This window comes from Hypanus sabinus, chromosome 4 (genome assembly GCF_030144855.1).
Source record: "Hypanus sabinus isolate sHypSab1 chromosome 4, sHypSab1.hap1, whole genome shotgun sequence".
NCBI lineage: Eukaryota > Metazoa > Chordata > Chondrichthyes > Myliobatiformes > Dasyatidae > Hypanus > Hypanus sabinus.
This window is the reverse complement of record NC_082709.1, coordinates 183336602-183358069: the sequence shown is the minus strand read 5'-3', so window position 1 is coordinate 183358069 and position 21468 is coordinate 183336602. Positions and strand designations below refer to the sequence as shown.

Sequence of the window (21468 nt, the reverse complement as noted above, 5' to 3'; positions counted from 1 at the left end):
TCGAAGTCACTTATATTAAGTTTCTTCCCCAGGCTGAAACTCTTCACCATGCTTTGATGCATTGAGTTGCTGCCACATGATTGGCTGATTAGATATTTGCATCAAGGAGCAGGTGTACCTAATAAAGTGGCCACTGCGTCTCTATGTCACTGATTCATGGGATAGATGGTTACTAACAATGCTGTCGTTCAGTGTCCCATTTTTGGGAGAGTTGTGGTTAGCACTCTTCCTTTTGGTGAAGATGCTTCTATAGTACTGTTGACGAAGGGATGGAAACACAAGGGTTTCTGCTGATGCTGGAAATCCAGGGCAACAGACGAAATAGACCAGAAATATATTTCTAGGTCAGGCTGGTGTGCAGCTTGGAGAGTTACCTGCTGATAATGTTGGTCCACTGTGACTACTTCTTTGGCCTTGGTGGCAGCAGTCCTCTGAGCTTTGCCTCCCCACTGCTGATGAAGGGACTCAGCCCCCAACCTCAACTGTTTACTCCCCTCCATAGATGCTGCCTGACCTGTTAATCTCCTTCATAATTTTGTGTGCATTGCTCGGGATTTCCAGCACCTGCAGAATCTTTTCTCTTTATTTTGGTTTTTCCCTCACTCACTCCCCACTGTCTTATTCTGGCTTCTCTCCCTCCCTTCTTTTCCAGTCCTGATGAAGGATCTCAGCTCAAAATGCCGACTGTTTATTCCCTTCAATAGATGCTGCTGAGTTCTTTCAGCATTGTTATTCAGCATTGTTATTCAGTAATTGTTATTCTGCTTGTAGACAGGACACTGCATCCATGGAGCTCCAGCAGAGGATGGAGTCCACATTCAGCGTGGAGGATGCAGTAGCAGTCAAGAGAAGATTGACTGATAGGCATGAGGCAGTGAGTGGGAATAAAGGGAGCCTTTTCTAGTTGGCTGACTGTGCCTAGTGGTGTTCCACTGTGGCCAATGTTGGAACCTCTTCTTCTCACATTATATATCAAGGATTTGGATGATGGAATTGATGGTTTGGTGGCCAAGTTTGCAGATGATACCAAGATAGTTGGAGGCATCGATAGTGTTGTCAACAGAGTCAACAGAAGGACTTGAACAGATTGTGAGAATGGGAAAAGAAGTGGCAGGTGGAATATAGAGTAGGGAAGTGTATGGTCATGCACTTTGGTAGCAGGAATAAAGATGTAGACTATTTTATAAACAATGAAAATTTAGAAATCAGAAAGGCAAAGGGACTTGGGAGTCCTCTTGCAGGATTCCCTAAAGGTTAACTTGTAGGTTGAGTCGGTGGTGAAGAAGGCAAATGCAATGTTAGCTTTCATTTCAAGAGGACTGGAATACAAAAGCAAGCATGTAATCCTGAGGCTTAACAGGCATTGGTCAGACTGCACTTGGAGTATAGTGAGCAGATTTGGGTCCCGTATCTTAGAAAAGACGTGCTAGCATTCCAGAGGGTCCGGAAGAAGTTCGCAAGAATTATCGCAGGAATGAAAGCATTAATGCTTTCCAGGAGTGTTTGAAGGCTCTGGGCCTGTACCTGCTGGAATTTAGAAGAATGAAGTGAGATCTCATCGAAACCAATTGAATGTTGAAAGGCCTTGACAGAGAGGATGTGGAGAGGATTTTTCCTATAGTGGGGGATGCTAGGACTAGAGGGCACAGCCTCAGAATAGAGGGGCATCTATTTAGAACAGAGACGAGGGAAGATTTCTTTTGCCAGAGGATGCTGAATTTGTGGAATTACCACAGACAGCTTAGGGGGACCGAGTCTTTAAGTATATTTTGTCTGGTGGTAGATGGGTTCTTGATTAATTGCAGTGGTTACAGGAAGAAGGCAGGAGAATGAGGTTAATAAATCAGCCATGATGGAATGCCAGGGCAGATTTGATGGGCTGAATGACCTAAGTTTACTCCCATGCTTTACTGTGTTTGGTGTCAAACCGCTTGAGAGTTAGTGGAATGGATTTGGGGTTTTATTGTCACATGTACTGAGATACAGAGAAAGCTTGTCTTGAACTGTGTACTGTTTATACCGATTAAATCATTACACAGTGCATTGAGCTAGAACAGGCCATTACAGAGATACAGATCTTTTCATACAGATAAGTTCATTACACTGTGCATTGAGGTAGAACAAGGTAAAACAATAACAATGCAGGATAAAATGTAACAGCTACACAGGGTTACACTTTAAAGAGAAAGTGCAGTGCAGGAAGACAATAAGGTGTAAGATTGGCAGTCCATCTTGTTATTCTAGGGAACTGTACAAGAGTCTTAGAAACATAGAAAACCTACAGCACAATACAGGCCCTTCGGCCCACAAAATTGTGCCGAACATTTCCCTACCTTAGAAATTACTAGGCTTACCTATAGCCCTCTATTTTACTAAGCTCCATGTATCTATCCAGGAGCCTCTTAAAAGACCCTATTGTATCCACCTCCACCACTGTCGCCGGCAGCTCATTTCACATACTCACCACTTTCTGCATAAAAAACTTACCCCTGACATCTCCTCTGTACCTACTTCCAAGCACCTTAAACCGGAGCCCTCTTGTGGCAGTCATTTCAACCCTGGGACAAAGCCTCTGACTATCCGCACAATCAATGCCTCTCATCATCTTATTAACGGCAGGATAGAAGATGTCCTTGAGCCTGGTGGTACGTGCTTACACGCTGTTATATCTTCCGCCCAGTGAAAGGAACTGTTCCTGCCTCCAACACCTCCTTCGGAAGCTCATTCAAGATACTAACTACTCCCGGCGTGAAAAAGCTACCCTCAGATCCCCTTTTAAGATTCTTCACCCTTACCTTTAACCTTTGCTGCCTGGTTTTAGAGTTTGTGTGTATGAGTTGGATAAAAAGGGGGTAGAAGCTGTCTTTGAGCCTGCTGGTACCTGCTTACAGGCTTTTGTAGCTTCTCAAGTCAAGTCAAGTCGCTTTTTATTGTCATTTCAACCATAACTGCAGGTACAGTACACAGTAAAAACGAGACAACGTTTTTCAGGATCATGGTGCTACATGACAGTACAAAACTAGACTGAACTACGTAAAAAACAACACAGAAAAAAAAGCACACACAACAACTACACTAGACTACAGACCTACCCAGGACTGCATAAAGTGCACAAAATAGTGTAGGCATTACAATTCTGAGAGCATTTTGCTGGTGCAGTCTTCATCTAGGCAAATGGACAGTATTCCATCATTTTCCCCTTTGGTACCTTATAAGTGGTTCAGAGAGCTTCAGTGAGGCAAGGACAATTGGACTGGACACGGGGGTTGGAGGTCTGTGCAGATCCAGAAGCCACAGCCCTGTGTTTGGTGAATTCTGGGGTCGAGGTCAAATCCATGATTGGTAAGTCCTGGGGTTGAGACCCAAAGGTCAAACCCATGATCAGCAAGTACTGGTGTTGAGTTCTGAGGGTTAAACCCATGTTTGGAAAGTCCAGCAGTCAAGGCCCATAGTCCAGCAAAATCTGGAGGGAAAAGCTGAAGGTTGAAAACTGAAGTTGGCAAGTCCCGAAGATTGGGTTGGCTTGTCCGGAGGTTTAAAGTCTTGATGTCTCTGATCCTGAGAATCCAGGGCCAAGGAATGGAGGTTAGTGGCCTGATGTCTGAGAGGCTGAGGGTCCAGGGACGAGGACTGTAGGTCCAGAGGCAGCCTGTCCTGGGGTTGGAGGTCTGGCTGTGTGTGTGAGAGGTGGTTGAAAAGGACTTGTTTCCCTGTTGTTCTTGTTGTTGCTTCTGTTGTTCTGCTGAGCATTGTGGGAATGCTACGATGGTGCCAGAATGTGTGGGGCACTTGCGGGCTGCCCCCCTAGCAGGTGTTGGTCTTTAATGCAAACGACACATTTCACTGTCTGCTTCAGTGTACGTGACAAATAAATGAATCTGAGCCAAACGATTGCAAGTAATGTTATGTCCAGAAATAGGCCATTCAGTCCATCTTCTCTCAGCTGCTGTTCCTGCACCAGCCTCCCCATCCCACGGTCAGTGTACTCATTCCCTGCCCCACATCCACCTTTCCCCTCAGCCACAAGTGACTCACAAAGCCCACACTCCCAGCAGAACATGAGAGAACGTGCAGACCAGGGTTTTTTTTTGCCATAGACCAATACCATTAAGCAAGGGATCTGTGGACCCCAGACTGGGAACCCCTGGTGCAGAGGGAGTTTTACTTTGTATGGGTGTGTTTGAATAGCTGATTATATACTGGATGATGGTTTTATGTTTGCACCTATAATTCCTTTTTTCCTGTCACTGGGTTTGAATGGGTGGGGTGGGAATGTGGATGTTCTGGGACCTGTTGTTGGTGGTTTGAACATTGATGGGTGAAGCGGTAGGGTAGTGTAACACTATTAGAGCACCAGCAGTAAGATCAGATTTAAATGCCCAATACCATGCATTTAAGGTGAGAGGGGGTATTTTCAAAGAAAATGTACAAAGGCTGTTGTAAATCTAGTCAAGAAGAAAAAAAAGCTTACGAAAGGTTCAAAAAACTAGGTAATGATAGAGATCTAGAAGATTATAAGGCTAGCAGGAAGAAGTTTAAGAAAGAAATTAGGAGAGCCAGAAGGAGCCATGAGAAAGCCGTGGCAGACAGGATTAAGGAAAACCCCAAGGCATTCTACAAGTATGTGAAGAGCAAGAGGATAAGACGTGAGAGAATAGGACCAATCAAATGTGACAGTGGAAAAGTTTGTATGGAACTGGAGGAGATAGCAGAGGTACTTCATGAGTACTTTGCTTCAGTATTCACTACAGGAAAGGATCTTGGCAATTGTAGGGATGACTTACAGTGGACTGAAAAGCCTGAGCATGTAGATATTAAGAAAAAGGATGTGCTGGAGCTTTTGGAAAGCATCAAGTTGGATAAGTCACTGTGACCGGACGAGATATTCCCCAGGCTACTGTGGGAGGCAAGGGAGGAGATTGCTGAGCCTCTGACAATGATCTCTGAATCATCAATGGGGATGGGAGAGGTTCCAGAGGATTGGAGGGTTGCAGATGTTGTTCTCTTAATCAAGAAAGGGAGTAGAGATAGCCCAGGAAATTATAAACCAGTGAGTCTTACTTCAGTGGTTGGTAAGTTGATGAAGAGATCCTGAGAGGCAGGATTTATGAACATTTGGAGAGGCATAACATGATTAGGAATAGTCAGCATGGCTTTGTCAAAGGCAGGTCGTGCATTATGAGCCTGATTGAATTTTTTTGAGGATGTGACTAAACACATTGATGAAAGTAGAGCAGTAGATGTAGTGTATATGGATTTCAGCAAGGCATTTGATAAGGTACCCCATGCAAGGTATATTGAGAAAGTAAGAAAGCATGGGATCCAAGGGGACGTTGCTTTGTGGATCCAGAACTGGCTTGCCCACAGAATTCAGAGTGGTTGTAGATGGGTCATATTCTGCATAGAAGTCGGTGACCAGTGGTGTGCCTCAGGGATCTGTTCTGGGATCCTTACTTACTCTTCATGATTTTTATAAATGACCTGGATGAGGAAGTGGATGGATGGGTTTGTAAATTTGCTGATGACACAAAGGTGGGTGTTGTGGATATTGTGGAGGGCTGTCAGAGGTTACAGCAGGACATTGATAGGATGCAAAACTGGGTGAGAAGTGGCAGATGGAGTTCAACCCAAATAAGCATGAGGTGGTTCACTTTAGCAGGTCAAATATGATGGCAGAATGTAGTATTAATGGAAAGACTCTTGGTAGTGTGGAGGATTAGAGGGATCTCGGGGTCTGAGTCCATAGGACACTCCAAGCTGCTGTGCAGGTTGACTCTGTGGTTAAGAAGGTGTATGGTGTATTGACCTTCATCAATCGTGGAATTGAATTTAGGAGCCGAGAGGTAATGTTGCAGCTATATAGGACCCTGGTCAGATGCCACTTGGAGTTCTGTGCTCAGTTCTGGTCACCTCTCTACAGGAAGGATGTGGAAGCCATAGAAAGGGTGCAGAGGAGATTTACAAGGATGTTGTCTGGATTGGGGAGCATGCTTTATGAGAAGAGGTTGAGTGAACTCGGCCTTTTCTCCTTGGAGCGACGGAGGATGAGAGGTGACCTGATAGAGGTGTATAAGATGATGAGAGGCATTGATCATGTGGATAGTCAGAGGCTTTTCCCCAGGGCTGAAATGGCTAGCATGAGAGGACACAGTTTTAAAGTGCTTTGATGTAGGTACTGAGGAGATGTCAGGGGTAAGTGTTTTTTACACAGAGAGTGGTGAGTGCGTGGAATGGGCTGCCGCTGGCAGTGATGAAGGCAGATATGATAGGGTCTTTTAAGAGACTCCCGGACAGGTACATGGTGCTCAGAAAAATAGAGGACTATGGGTAACCCTCGGTACTTTCTAAGGTAGGGTCATGTTCAGCACAGCTTTGTGGGCCGAAAGGCCTGTATTGTGCCGTAGTTTTCTATGTTCCTATGTTTCTATGAGATGTGAGCAGCAAGGTTTTTTTACACAGAGAGAGATGGGTGCCGTGAATGAGCTGCCTGGGGAGGTGGTGGAGGCAGATACATTAGGGACTTTTAAGGGACATTTAGATAGGCACATGATTGTGAGGGAAATGGAAGGATAAGGACATTGTGTAGGCGGAAGGAATTAGTTTAGTTGGCCATTTAATTACTAATTTAAATGGTTCAGCACAATATTGTAGATCAAAGGGCCCGATGCTGTGCTGTGTTATACTGTTCTATGTTCTGTGTTCTATGAGGGTTCAATTCCTGCCGCAGTCCTTAAGGAGCTTGTACGTTCTCCCTGTGACCTGTGAGTTCCCCCACATCCTCCGGTTTCCTCCATCACTCCAAAGGCGTGTAGGTTAGGTAAAGGCCATGCTGTGCTGGTGATGGAAATGTAGTGACATTTACAGGCCCCCCACTGTGTCTCCGATGCTGGTAACATATTTCACTGTATGTTTTGATATACTTGCGACAAATAAAGCTAATCTTTTATTCTTTACCTTTGAATTTATTCACTCTGTTTTGCGGAACCCAACTCCGGACTCATCAGCTAAGCAGTGCAGATTTAAGGTTCATGATTGTTTAATGTCTTTTTCCAAATGTAAAGAAGAACAAGAAAATTGTTACTCCAGATCCGATGCAGCGTATAGAAACACACTAAGATAAAGACTTAAAAACTTAATAAATATAAATGTATAAGATAGGTTATATACATGGATTGATTGTATGTAAATAAAGTGATGATAGGCATAGGTGTGTCTGTACTTTATGTTACTGACAGGACATGATAAAGTAGTGGTAGTTGGGGGTGTTGAGGGGTGGGTTTGTGGGGGGTTGTTGATCAGCTTTACTGTTTGGGTAAGTAACTTTCTGAATGTGATGGTCCTGGCGTCAAACAGTCCACGAGCAGGGTGGGGGGATCCTTCATGATGTTACTGTCCCTTTTCTGGTACCTTTCTATATATATGTCCTTGATGGTGGGTTAGCCAGTGCCAGGGATGTATTGGGCAGTTTTGACTACTCGTTATAAAACCTTTATGTTGTGCTGTGTACCCGAAGGAGAGAGCTAAAGTATTGTGACTTCACATTATATTTTCCACTCTCTTTTCTTTGTGGCGACATTCCACTCTAATGTCATTAATTAGTAGCCTTCAGGATAATGCGTTTCCCTTTTAGTAGCATTACTGAAGTGACTGCCATCCTCAGCTAAATCTCAGGCTCCTGGCAAATCTATGAGACAGCACTTTGTGTTCCCTTAACTTCCATCTCCCTCCCCCCTTTGACCTTGGCTATTGAAGGTTCTGGTTATTGATTCACGTAAAGGAATTGTAAGCAAGGTCATGGCGGTTCAGTACTGTGAAGGTCGGTCGCCTGTGGTCAGGTTTGAAGTCAGCGCTGGGAAGAGGAGAATTCAAAATAAAGAGGATATTTATAATGTGTCCGTAAAAATGTAATGGAGACCTTTCTGTAATTGAAGGCAATGCCTATTTGCCTCAGTGTTCTATATTGTGCTGTCTCTTTAACCATCAGGCTCTTGAACTGGTGTGGATAACTTCACTCGATAAGACCATACGACATAGCAACCAAATTAGGCCAGTTGGCCCATTGAGTGTGCTCCACCATTCTGTCATGGTTGATCCTTTTTTCCCCTCCTTAACCCCATACCCCGGCCTTCTCCCCATAACCTTTAATGCCAGGTCCAATCAAAAACTTATTATTTTCTGCCTTAAATACAGCCAACAACCTGGCCTCCACAGCTGCCTGTGGTAGCAAATTCCACAAATTCACCACCCTCTGGCTAGAGAAATTTCACCACATCTCTGTTTTGAAAGGGCACCCCTCTGTCCTGAGACTGTGCCCTCTTGTCCTAGGCTCTCTGCCATGGGAAACATCTTTTCCACATCTACTCTGTCTTGGCCTTTCAGCATTTGAAAGGGTTCAGTGAGATCCCCCCTCATCCTTCTGAATTCCAGCAAGTACAGACCCAGAGCCAGCAAACTTTCCTCGAATGATAAACCTTTCATTCCTGGAATCATCCTTGTGAACCTCCTCTGGGCCCTCTCCAATGCCAGCACATCTTTTCTAAGATGAGGGTCCCAAACCTGTTCACAATACTCAGGGTGAGGCCTCGCCAGTGCCTTATAAAGCCTCGGCATCACATCCCTGCTCTTGTATTCAAGTCCTCTTTAGATCAATGTTAACAACGCATTTAGCTTCCTCACCTCCGACTCAACCTGCAAGTAAACCTTAAACAGCCCTTTGCATCTCAGATTTTTAGATTTTCTCCCTGTTTAGAAAATAGTCCACACATTTATTTCTATTACCAAAAGAATTGAATTGAATTGAATTGAATTGAATTGACTATATTACGTATATCCTTCATATACAGGAGTAAAAATCTTTACATTATGTCTCTGTCTAAATCTGCAATGTGGAATTTACAGTAACTTGTAACAAATAGTATGTACAACAATATAACATATAAATACAGTTGTGTCAGCATGAATTAACTAGTCTGACGGCCTGGTTGAAGAAGCTGTCCTGGAGCCTGTTGTTCTTGGCTTTTGTGCTGCAGTACCGTTTCCCGGATGGTAGCAGCTGGAACAGTTTGTGGTTGGGGTGACTCGGGTCCTCAACAATCCTTTGGGCCCTTTTTACACACCTGTCTTGGTAAATGTCCTAAATAATTGGAAGTATACATCTACAGATGTGCTGAGTTTGCAGTCCTGCGATTGAGGGAGGTACAGTTCCCATACCAGGCAGTGATGTAGCCAGTCAGGATGTTCTCAATAGTGCCCCTGTGGAAAGTTCTTAGGATTTGGGGACCTATACCAAACATCTTCAACCATCTGAGGTGAAAGAGGTGAAGTGAATGATCATGCCTTTTCTAACCTTGTCTTTCACTTGCCACTCTCTTGCCCATTCTCCTAATCTGTCTAAGTCCTTCTGCAGCCTACCTGTTTCCTCAACACTACCTGCACCTCCATCAGTTTTCATATCATCTGCAAACTTGGCAACAAAACCATCTACTTAATCATTTAAATCATTGATATACAGCATAAAAACAAGTGGTCCCAACACCGACCCCTGCGGAACACCACTAGTCACTGGCAGCCAACCAGACAAGGATCCTTTCATTCCCACTCACTGTCTCCTTCCAATCAGCCAATGCTCTAACCATGTTAGTAACTTTCCTGTAATACCATGGGCTCTTAACTTGGTGAGCAGCCTCATGTGTGGCCCCTTGTCAAAGGCCTTTTGAAAGTCCAAATATACAACATCCACTGCATCCCCTTTATCCATCCCCAACACTGAACTGTTCCCACAACCTATGGACTCACTTTCAAGAATTTGTTGTCTCATGTTCTTGATATTCATTGCCTATTTAATTTTTTTTTAAGTTTCTTTGTATTTACTGTGACTCTCAAGGTTGTATATGGTGACATATATGCACTCTGAAAATTTGTTTTGAATCTCATTGACCTCCAGAAACAAATTGGGGAGGGGAGTGTTAAAAAAAGACTTACATTTATAGCCTGCCTTTCGTGACCTCAGGATACTTGGAAATGAAGAAGTTTTGACGTGTTGCCTTTGAAATAGAGGAAATCTCAGAGTTCATAAATAGAAGATCATTGTAAGATCATACCCTGGGTGTAGGTATCAGCATCAGCATTTAATGTCCATCTCTATTTGCCCTTGGGAAACGTATGACTGGCCACACCACAAATCAGTCAAGTGGCAATGCAGAGGTCTAGTCGTGATGCAGCGTCTCGAAATGTGTCGTTTGCATTAACAGCTCAAGGATGTGCCAGGGCAGCCCTCAAGCCTTGCCACACGTTCCAGTGCCAACATTGCATGCCCACAACTTGATACGTTGACAGTTCCATTCCCTCCATGGATACCTCGTGACCCTGAACCCCCCCACCACCCCCAAGTTACTGCAGCATAGAGGTTGTTGTTGCAGCCCATACTTCATGAATGGTAAAGCACGTGGGGACAGTGGAAACATGCAACATAAATGCTGCAAGGAGTGCTGCCACAAGAAAGCAGCATCCATCATCAAGCACTCCCACCATCTGGGCCATGCTCTCTTCTCTCTGCTGCCATTGGAAAGGAGCTATAGGAGCCTTAAGGCTGATTTATACTTGTGCGTCACATTGATGCCGTAGCTAACGCATACCCTACGCCGTACCCTACATTGTAGAGTGATGTGCACCACTCCAGAAAAGTTACTCACGCGTCGCGGCGACACAGACCGCAACAACTGTGATTGGTCTGCTTGGTAGCGTTGCATTTCCTCCTACACATTTCCGGTTGCTTCCTCTCCGCTATGTCTGTAGGCTGTGCATACACCGACACGAAATAGATGAATTGAATCGTCAAATCTACTTGCCGACATGCGCAAATGTTTGAAATGCATTTCCTCGTCCATGTCTCTCACGAAGAAGCTCAACACGGTGGCATAGAAACCCCACCGCCAACTAGCGTTTTGGCGCACACCACCAGGTTCCTGAACAGCTATTACCCTTCAGCCATCAGGTTCCTGAACTAGAGTTACTCACCTCAACACTGAATTGATTTTATAACCTGTAGAATCATTTCCGAATAGAGAGACATCTCTTTCGAGCAGAGATGCAGCCAGAGGGTGATGAATCTGTGGAATTCATTGCCACAGACGACCATGGAGACCAAATCATTGGGTATAATTAAAGTGGAGATTGATAGGTTCTTGATTAGTAAGGGCATCAAAGATTATGGGGAGAAGTCAGGAAGTCAGTTGTTGCAGGGGATAATAAATCAGCCATGATAGAATGGTGGTGCATATTTGATGGGCTGAATGGCCTAATTGCTGAACTTATGGGATTCTGAACCACAACCTCTGTCCACTGAGCCTCCACTGTTGTTTTACCATGTAGCTGAAATTCCTGGTATTATCTGGCCCAGTGATCCTGACTACATACAACTAACTGTTCAGCACAGGAACGGACCCTTTGGCCCATGATGTTGTGCCAAGCTAGTTAACCGGTAATTAACTACCTCACTCAACTAGTCCCTTCTGCATGTACAATGTCCATACCCCTCCTGTCAATGCATATTCATGTGCCTGTCAAAGAGCCTCTTATCACATCCGTCTCCACCGCCACCTGCGGCAGCATATTCCGGGCATCCTCCACTCTCTGTGTAAAAACACTTGCCTCACACATCTCCTTTGAACTTGTCCCCTCTCACCTTAAATCAGGGGTTCCCAACTTGAGGTCCACAGGCTTCTTGCTTAATGGTATTGGTCCATGGCATTTTGAAGATGTCCTTCATGGTGGGGATGCTGGTTTCCATGAAGGATCTGGCTGAGTTTACAACCCTCTGCAGCTTTTTCTGATCCTCTGTGGTGGCCCCTCCATACCAGACAGTGATGCAACCAGTCAGAATGCTCTGTATGGAACATCTGAATAAAATTTGCTAGTCTTTGGTGATATTCCAAACCTCCTCAAACTCCTAATGAAATATAGCTGCTGGTGTGTCTGCTTTGTGATTGTATTAATACGTTGGGCCCAGAATGCAGTAGATCCTCAGAGACACTGTTGCCCAGGAATTTGAAACTGCTTACCTTTTCCATTGTTGATACCCTCATTGAGGACTGGTGTGAGCTTCCTAGACTTATCCTTCCTGAAGTCCACAATCAATCCCTTATTCTTATTGCTGCTCAGTGCAAGTTTGTTCTTTTGACACCACTCAACCACTCCTGTATATCTCCTTGTTGCCTCCTACAATATTACCCAAAAACTCAAAAGGATAATCCAACCATACACTTGTGAAGCAACACAACTTTAGGTCTGGTCACTTCATTATAGGAAGGATGTGGAAGCTTTAGAGAGAGTGTAGAGGTGATTTATCAAGATATTGCCTGGATTAAAGAGCATGTCTTATGAGGATAGGTTGAGTGAGCTAGAGCTTTTATCTTTGGACTGAAGGAGAGTTGACTTGATAGAGACGTATAAGATTATAAGAGGCATTTATCGAATGGATAGCCAGGGTCTTTTTCCCAGGACAGAATTTTTAAGGTGATTGGGGGAAAGTATAGGGGGTTGTCAGAGGTAAGTTTCAAACATAGAGAGTAGTGGGTGTGCGGCACACTCCCAGGGATGATGGTAGAGGCAGGCAAATTGGGGGCATTTAAGAGACTCTTATATAGGCACGTGGGTTAATTGGAGGGAAATATGGGAGGGAAGGGTCAGATTGACTTTACAGTAGGTTAAAAATCTGGCTCAACATTGTATAATCAGCTCTAGGAGCTCAATGGGTCAGGCAGCAGGAGATGTGAGGGATTGTTGACATTCCGGGTCCGAACCCTGAATTGGGTCTGATTTCCAAAGATTACCAGCACTTCTGTTTCGGAGATCCTCCTCAGACTCCCCTCAGCCCTCCCCACACACACCCAGGAGTTGAGGCCTCTCCTCCCGATCTCAGATGCCTTGCCTTGGCAGCAGGCTTCTGCAAATCATCACACATTTGACGTAAAGTAAATATCAAAGTTCAAAGTAAATGTATTATCAAAGTACATATACAGTATGTCACTGCATGCAACCCTGATTTTCATTTTCTTGTGGATATTGTCTGCAGCTTTCCCTGTCTCGTCAGCAACCCAGCCAGAACATTATAAGGTATGGAGCAATTAACAATACTTTGATGGGGAGATAGCAAAGAAAATTGTATCTATGTTCTGAATGCTAGCATTTGCATTCACAGAGTTATACGGGAAGGTTGCTATGGAGACAGTGCTTTGGAGATGTGTTCAAAGTTCAAAAGTTCAAAGTTCAAACTAAATTTATTATCGAAGTACTTATATGTTACCATGTGCTACCTTGAGATTACTTTTCTGGAAGGCATTTACAAGAAATTTTTTTTTAAATACAATATGATTTATGAAAAAAAGACTACATAAACAAAGACTGAGAAGCAATCAATGTGCAAAAAAAAAGGCAAACTATGCAAATAAAAATACTGAGAACATGAGTCGTAAAAACTCCTTGAAAGTCAGTCTATATGTGTTAGAATCAGTTCAGAGTTGAGGTGAGTGAAGTTATCCTCAATGGTTCAGGAGCCTGATGGTTGAACGGTAATTGTTCCTGAACCTGTTGTGGGACTTAAGGCTCCTGTAACTCCAGTGAGAAGAGAGCATGGCCTGGATGGTGGGGGTCCTTGACGATCGATGCTGCTTTCTTAAAGCAGAGCTCTATGTAAGTATATTGTGTTGTGATTAATTGAGGCATTGGTTCATTGGGACAGCCGTTTATTTGAGACAACTCCAAATCAAAAACAAAACCATGCAAATAGCCGAGATTCCCATCATCTATTTGGGGCACGATGCTGCTTAATTTCGGCAGCAGACTGTTACTGAACAGTTTCTAATAGGCATCAGTCGCGTGCTCTTGCATGGCCATTAGACACTACACTGTGTGTAGTGCGATCAGCTTTTAAGTAGCGTCATTTGTGTGTGCTTGTGTTCAAAAGGCAATGATTTTTGTCACTGATAGTTGGCGACAATTCAGAACTGCTCACTATGGATTCAAGCAATCAGACTTAGAGATGCCAGAGACAGCCGTAAGTGAAAATGAAACATTTTCACGACTTCATCAAGTTAGGAATCAGGAAAGTATCGACAATCATTGTGAATGTCACAATGAAAATGAAGATTTGGGGGATTCAATCATTTAAAGCATTGTAGGAAGGTAGTCAATCAAAAGAACATGACAGATGAATTCCTCCATCGATAACTATTAGGCACTAATACACAGTTTTATTGTACTGTAGAGGTATTGGTAGTGTTCTAATTTGTTCTGTATTTCATTTAATTACATAGTTTGTTACTCAGTTAAATGGTAGTTTGTTTTTCTTATACCTTTTAACCATTTCCATGAAACTTTGGCTAATTGGGCACCTGCTTAATTGGGCCAAAATGTACTGATCCCGATATGTTCCAATCAACCAGAATCCATGGTGTACTGAAATATAGAAACATAGAAACCCCACAACACAATACAGGCCCTTCGGCCCACAAAGCTCTGCCAAACATATCCTTACCTGAGAAATTACCTAGAGTTACCCATAGCCCTCTATTTTTCTAAGCCCCATGTACCTATCCAGGAGTGTCTTAAAAGACACAATTGTTTCCACCTCCACCACCGACACCGGCAGCCCATGTGACACACTCACCACTCTGCGTAAAAAATTTACCCCTGACATCCACTCTGTACCTACTTCCAAGCACCTTAAAACTGTGCCCTCTCATGCTAGCCATTTCAGCCCTGGGAAAAAGCCTCTGACTATCCACGCAATCAATGCCTCTCATCATCTTATACACCTCTATCAGGTCACCTCTCATCCACTGTTGTTCCAAGGGAAAAAGGCCAAGTTCACTCAATCTATTCTCATAAGGCATGCTCCCCAATCCAGGCAACAGCCTTGTAAGTCTCCTGTGCACCCTTTCTATGGCTTCCACATCCTTCCTGTAGTGAGGCGACCAGAATTGAGCACAGTACTCCAAGTGGGGTCTGACCAGGGTCCTATATAGCTCTCGGCTCCTAAACTCAATCCCACGACTGATGAAGGCCAGTGCGCTGTATGCTTTCTTAACCACAGAGTCAACCTGCACAGCAGCTTTGAGTGTCCCATGGACTTGGACCCCAAGATCCCTCTGATCCTCCACACTGCCAAGAGTCTTACCATTAATACTATATTCTGCCATCATATTTGACCTACCAAAATGAACCACCTCACGCTTATCTGGGTTGAACTTCTCAGCCCAGTTTTGCATCCTATCAATGTCCCACTGTAACCTCTGACAACCCTCCACACTATCCACAACACCCCCAACCTTTGTGTCATCAGCAGATTTTGTAACCCATCCCCCCACTTCCTCATCCAGGTCATTTATAAAAATCACAAAGAGTAAGGGTCCCAGAACAAATCCCTGAGGCACAACACTGGCCACCGACCTCCATGCAGAATATGACCTGTCTACAACCACTCTTTGCCTTCTGTGAGCAAGCCATTTCTGGATCCACAAAGCAATTTCCCAGTGGATCCCATGCCTCCTTACTTTCTCAATGTTACTTATCTTTGTTTGTTACTTTAAGCGAGGTGTCACATAGTGTCATGATGCATGAGGTACCTTGTCAAATGCCTTGCTAAAATAATGGGGAGGACTCTACCTGTGATGTACTGGGCTATATCTGCCATTTGCTGTTGACTTTTCTATTCCTGGGCATTGGCTTTCCATACTAGACCATGATGCAATTAATTAGGATACTGTCTACTGTGCAACCATTGAAGCTTGTCTCAGTTTTTGGTGACATGCCAAATCTATGCATACTTCTAAGAACATAGAGGCACAACGTGCCATTGTTGTGGTGACACTTACATGCTGGACCCAGGACAGATCTTCTATAATCTTGGCGCAAAGGAACTTAAAGCTACTGACCCTCTTTGCCTCCATTCCCATAATGAGGGCTGGCTCATGGACCTCTGCTTTTTCCCTCTTGTAGTTGATAATCAGCTCTTTGGTTTTGCTGATGGGAAGTGAGAGGTTGTTGTTGCTTTCTTGTAGCAGCATTCCATGTAACCTGAGCTCAGTGTGGGAAGAGCTTTTCCTGTGATGAACAGGGCTATATTCACTACTTTTCCATTTAGGCTTTTCCATTTAGGGTATTGGTGTTTCCATATTAGGCCATGATGCAATTGTTATGTTTTGTAACTCCAAAACATTAAACTACTTAGAAGAAAATCTTTCTTCGTTACTTTAAGCAAGATGTCACATAGTGTCATGATGTATACAATGAACATATTTTTATATATAACTACAATGAATTATTTAAACAACAAAGAATGGTTAATCAAACAATATATTTACAAGATCACTCAAATAATACTGAAGTACTAAATACACAACACCAACTAGATAGGATACTCTCCACTGTGCATCTATAGAAGTTTGTTCACGTTTTTGGTGAAATGTCTGATCTCTGTAAACTGATAAGAAATAAAATAGAGACACTTTCAATAATAATAAACCTGATTCGGATTTGCTGCACACTCAGAGCAATATATCAGAATCGTGTTTATTATCACCAGCATACAGTATGTGATGAATTATGTTGTTTTACAATGGCATAACATTGGAATACTTAATAAAAGAACTGGATTACAGCAAATTTTATATACGAGCGGTGATTGATAAGTTTGTGGCCTGAGGTAGAAGGAGACGAGTTATTAACTTCAAACTTTCTGCATAATCACTCAAAGAGTTGAACTGCATGTTGAGAGTCTTGGACCCCCAGGTGGTCCACAGCAGGGGTGATTGATAAGTTCATAGCCTAAGGTAGAAAGAGATGAGTTATACAGCTCTCATTACATGCTCATGCGGGTCAACTCTTTGAGAGATTATGCAGAAAGTTTGAAGCTAATAACATCACCCATGCTGTGGACCAAGACACCGACTTCTACAAACAAGAAATCCGTATGCTCCATGACTGCTGGACTAAGTGCGTAAATGTAAGAGGGGACTATGTTGAAAAATAAATGTATTAGGTTTTCTAAAATTGACTCCTTCTACCCTGGGCCACAAACCTATCAATCACCCCTCGTATATAGTTAACTATAGAACACTACAGCACAGTACAGGCCCTTCAGCCCCCCATGTTGTGCCGACCCATATAATCCTTAAAAAAAAAGTACTAAATCCTCACTGTCCCATAACCCTCCATTTTTCTTTCATCCATGTGCCTGTCCAAGAGGCTCTTAAATGCCCCTAATGTTTTAGCCTCCACCACCATCCCTAGCAAGTCATTCCAGGCACTCACAACCCTCTGTGTAAAAAAACTTAACCCCTGATGTCTCCCCTAAACTTCACTCCCTTAATTTTGTACGTATGCCTGTACATTAAATAAGTACCTGTAAATTAAATAAGTAGTGCAAAATTGTACAGAGGTAGTGTTCATGGGTTCAATGTCCATTCAGAGGGGAAGAAGGTGTTCCTGAATCATTGAGTGCGTGCCTTCAGGCTCCTGTAACCAGTCAGAATGCTCTCCACGACACATCTGTAGAAACCCTGATGTGGAAGAGCAGGTTTCTATAGAATCCAGTTGTAGGAGGCATTTGGTTCATTTGCCCCTGTACTATCTCTTTCCACCTCCACATACTAGAGGCCATTGAAGCCTTGAAGGGCTGTTTTGAGTTTGATGACTGGAATGTGCTTTGTGAACCGTATGGGGAGGACACGGGCTCACTTCTGTGTGGACACTGTAACACCATCAATGCTTCCCTAGCAACAAACCATGGGTCAAGTGCTCTTCTCAACCACAGTAGGAGAGCCTTTAGATCAGGAGACAGGGAGGAATTGGAACATGCGGAGGGAGCTGAAGGAGAAGATCAAGGTGGCTAAAGAGGAATACAGGGGAGAGCTGGAGAACAAGCTTGGGCAGAGTAGCACATGGAAGGTGCTGAGAGGCATGAAGAGCATCGCTGGCTTCAATCAGCCTAGCTGTAGAATCTCGGAATGCACCCGTGAATGGGTTAAGCAATCCTTCATTAGGTTTGATAACTGCCCTCCCTCTCACACCCCCCTCAGCATACCAGTCCAGGTGCTGAGGCATCCAATGCTCCCCCCTCAAATTCAACACATGGATGAACAACACAGGCTAATGCTGTCTATACCTCTCTGTGCCCTGCACCTACCATTCACACCTCCACATACCAACTGCTATCGTCCTGATCTCCACCTTCCACCAACTCACCAGTCATCATGGACTCATCTTCACCACTGAGCAGGTGAGAAGGGCTCTGGGGAAACTCAGACACGGCAAATCATTGGAATTGGATGGTGTGAACCCCAAGGTCCTGAAGGAGTGTGCTGAGCAGCTGTGTGGAGTTCTCCAGTGCATTTTCAACCTGAGTCTCAGCCTGGAAAGGGTCCCCACTATGTGGAAAACATCATGTGTGACCCCAGTACCCAAGAAGGGCCGACCGAAAGTCTGGGATGATTACCGTCCAGTGTCCCTAACCTCACACATTGTGAAGGCCCGAGAGAGGCAGGTCCTGGTTCACCTCTGGCCCCTGGTCATATCAGCCCTCGATACCCTGCAGTTTTCCCACATTGGAGTCGACGATGCTGTCGTCTACCTGCTGAACAGAGCCGACTCCCATTTGAATAAGCAGGACAGCTCTGTGAGGGTCATGGTTTTTGATTTTGCCTTCAATGCCACACAGCCCTCATTGCTGGGGGAAAAACTCCATACAATGCAGGCTGGCACTTCCATTGTATCCTGACTAATGGACTACCTGACTGGCAGACCAGTTTGTGCATCTTCAGAGCTGTGTGTCAGACGTGGCTATAAGCAGTACAGGGGCCCCACAGGGGACTGTATTGTCTCCCTTCCTGTTTACCCTGTGTACCTCAGACTTTAGATACAACACTGAGTCACGTCATCTGCAGAAATTCTCTGATGACTCAGCAATAGTTGGGAGTACAAAAGGAGGACGGGAGGATGAATACAGGGCCCTGGTGCAGGACTTTGTTGAATGGTGCAAGCTGAATCATCTGCAGCTCAACATCAGTAAGACAAAAGAGATGGCGATGGACTTTAGGAAGACTAAGCCTGCGCTGTTCCCTCTTACTGGTGATGGTGAGGACGTGGATGTGGTGAGGACCTACAATTACCTGGGGTGCACCCGGATGACAGACTTGAGTGGAGCACCAACACAGAGGTTGTGTACAAGGGCCAGAGTCAGCTCTGCTTCCTGAGGTCTTTTGGAGTACGCAGGCCTCTCTTTCACAGCTTTTACCAGTCTGTTGTCACCAGTGCAATCTTCTGTGTGGTGGTGTGCTGAGCCATTGGCGTCAACACAAGCTCAAAGAACATTAGAAAGGCTGGCTTGGTTAGTATAGGAGTCAAACTGGACACACTGGAGGCTGTGGTACTAGAACAAGACCCCACGGAAAGTCCTAGAAATCCTATTTAATGTTTCTCTTGGCTGAACAGAGGAGGACTTTTAGTTATAGACTGAGACAACTGCACTGCTCCAAGGAGCGCTAGATGAGGTAATTCTTACCCTCGGCTATTAGGCTCTATAATGAATCAACCTATGGCTGGGGAGGTGGTGCCCCTGCCTGTGAGACTGTTTGAGATAACTTATTTCTTACTTTTCTTCTAATATTTGTATATCTGTATGCTTCTAATGCTACTGTGAGACTCATTTCCTTCGGGATCAATAAAATATCCATATGTCTATCTTTCAAGGAGTTCTCCAGGTCATTATCCTCCCTGTCCTCTTCCCACAACCCACAAAGCTTTTCTTTTAAAATGTTTATCCAATTCTCTTTTGTAACCTTCCTGCTGAATATGTCTCCACTGCCAGTCAAGGTCACAGCAATTTGCAAATTAAACCAAGTGTGGTCATCATCTTGTTTATTTATCGATTCAGATACTGCTGCAATCCCTTCGAGCGGCCTGCCCAGCAGCCCCCGATTTAACTGAGCCTAATCACAGGACAATTTACATTGACCCATTAACCCACTTGTCGCTACATCTTTGGACTATGGGAGGAAACCAGAGCACCCGGAGGAAAACCACGTGGTTACGGGGAGAACGTACAAACTCCTCCCAGGCACCACCGGGAATTTAACCCAGGTTGCCGGTACTGTAAAGTGTTGTGCTAGCCACTATGCTGACGTACCACCCCATAATGTCCCAACCTGGGGTCCATGGTCCCCTCATTTAATGGTAGAGGTCCGTGGCATAAAGGAGGTTGCTCTAACCGTTTCCTATCCTAATCTGTTGATATTGGTATTGGTTTATTATTGTTGCATGTTCCAAGATACAGTGAAAAGCTTGTTCTGCATACTGTTCATGCCGATCAGATCATTACATGTTGAGAAAGAATGTGGTAAGACAATAACAATGTAGAATGAAGTGTAAAAGTGATGAGGACAAGTAAATGATAAAGTGAACGATCTTAACAAGGTAAGTTGTGAGGCCAAGAGTCCAGCTTATCGTACTAGGGGACCTTTCAATTGCAGAGCAGATTCAGTGAGCTAAATGGCCTAATTCTTTAATGTCCTAATAACAGCTGGGCAGAAGCTGTCCTTGAGCTTGATGGTATGTGCTTTCTGCCTTTTGTGTCTCCTGCCCGATGGGAGAGAAGTAAAGAGAGAATGTCCAGGGTGGGCAGGGTCTTTGATTACGCTGGCAGCTTTACTAAGGCAGTGAGAAGTGTAAACAGGGTCCACGGAGGGGAGGCTGTTTCCTGTGATGTGCTGAGCTGTGTCTCTTTAGCTTCCTGCATTCACATACAGAGCAATTGCCATACCAATCTGTAATGCATCCAGACAAAATGCTTGTAAACGTCTCTTAAATGTCATCCTTGTAGCTGCCTCAAACTCTTCCTCTGGCAGCTCCTTCCATATATGGACCACGCTCTGAATGAAGAAGTCACTGCTTTAAATCTTCCCCTGCTCATCCTAAACCTATGATCTCATCTCATCTTAAACGATTACCTTTATTTGTCACATGTAGTATACATCTCAGCATACGGTGAAATGCATCATTTGCGCTAAATGAGCGAGGATTGCGTGGGATCAGCACGCAAGTGTCACCGTGCTTCTGGCACCAACATTACATACCCACAAATCACTAACCCCAAATTGCACATCTTTGGACTGTGGGAGGGAACTGGAGCACCCAGAGGAAACCCAACGGGAGAATGTACAAACTCCTTACAGGCAGTGGTGAACCCCCGACTGGTGAAATCTGAAGCTGTAAGTGCTACGCTACTGTGCGTTCCCACAGTCATTTCACTCTGCAAAGAGAATTTGATTTTACATTCACCGTATCTATGCTTCTCATAGCCTTACACCACCTTTATAAGGTCACCCCTCAGTGTCCTACACCCCAGGGAATAAATTCCCAGTCTGCCCAACCTCTCTATAACACTAGCCCTTGAGTACTTGCAACATCCTCACT

The 21468-nt window shown here is 44.3% G+C and overlaps 1 protein-coding gene across 10 annotated transcripts in view; it reads left to right on the top strand.

Annotated features, from left to right (window-relative positions):
• The window catches only part of nrip1a (nuclear receptor interacting protein 1a), a 131184-nt gene that overhangs the window by 86493 nt on the left and 23223 nt on the right, over positions 1–21468 (top strand). For 2 of the 10 annotated variants that reach the window (XM_059968970.1, XM_059968969.1), the window contains one exon: positions 13073–13113. The exons of the other annotated variants lie outside the window; for them this stretch is intronic. The gene's annotated coding sequence lies outside the window, so the exon portion shown is untranslated. The remainder of the gene's footprint in view (positions 1–13072; positions 13114–21468) is intronic. 10 annotated transcript variants of the gene reach the window in all.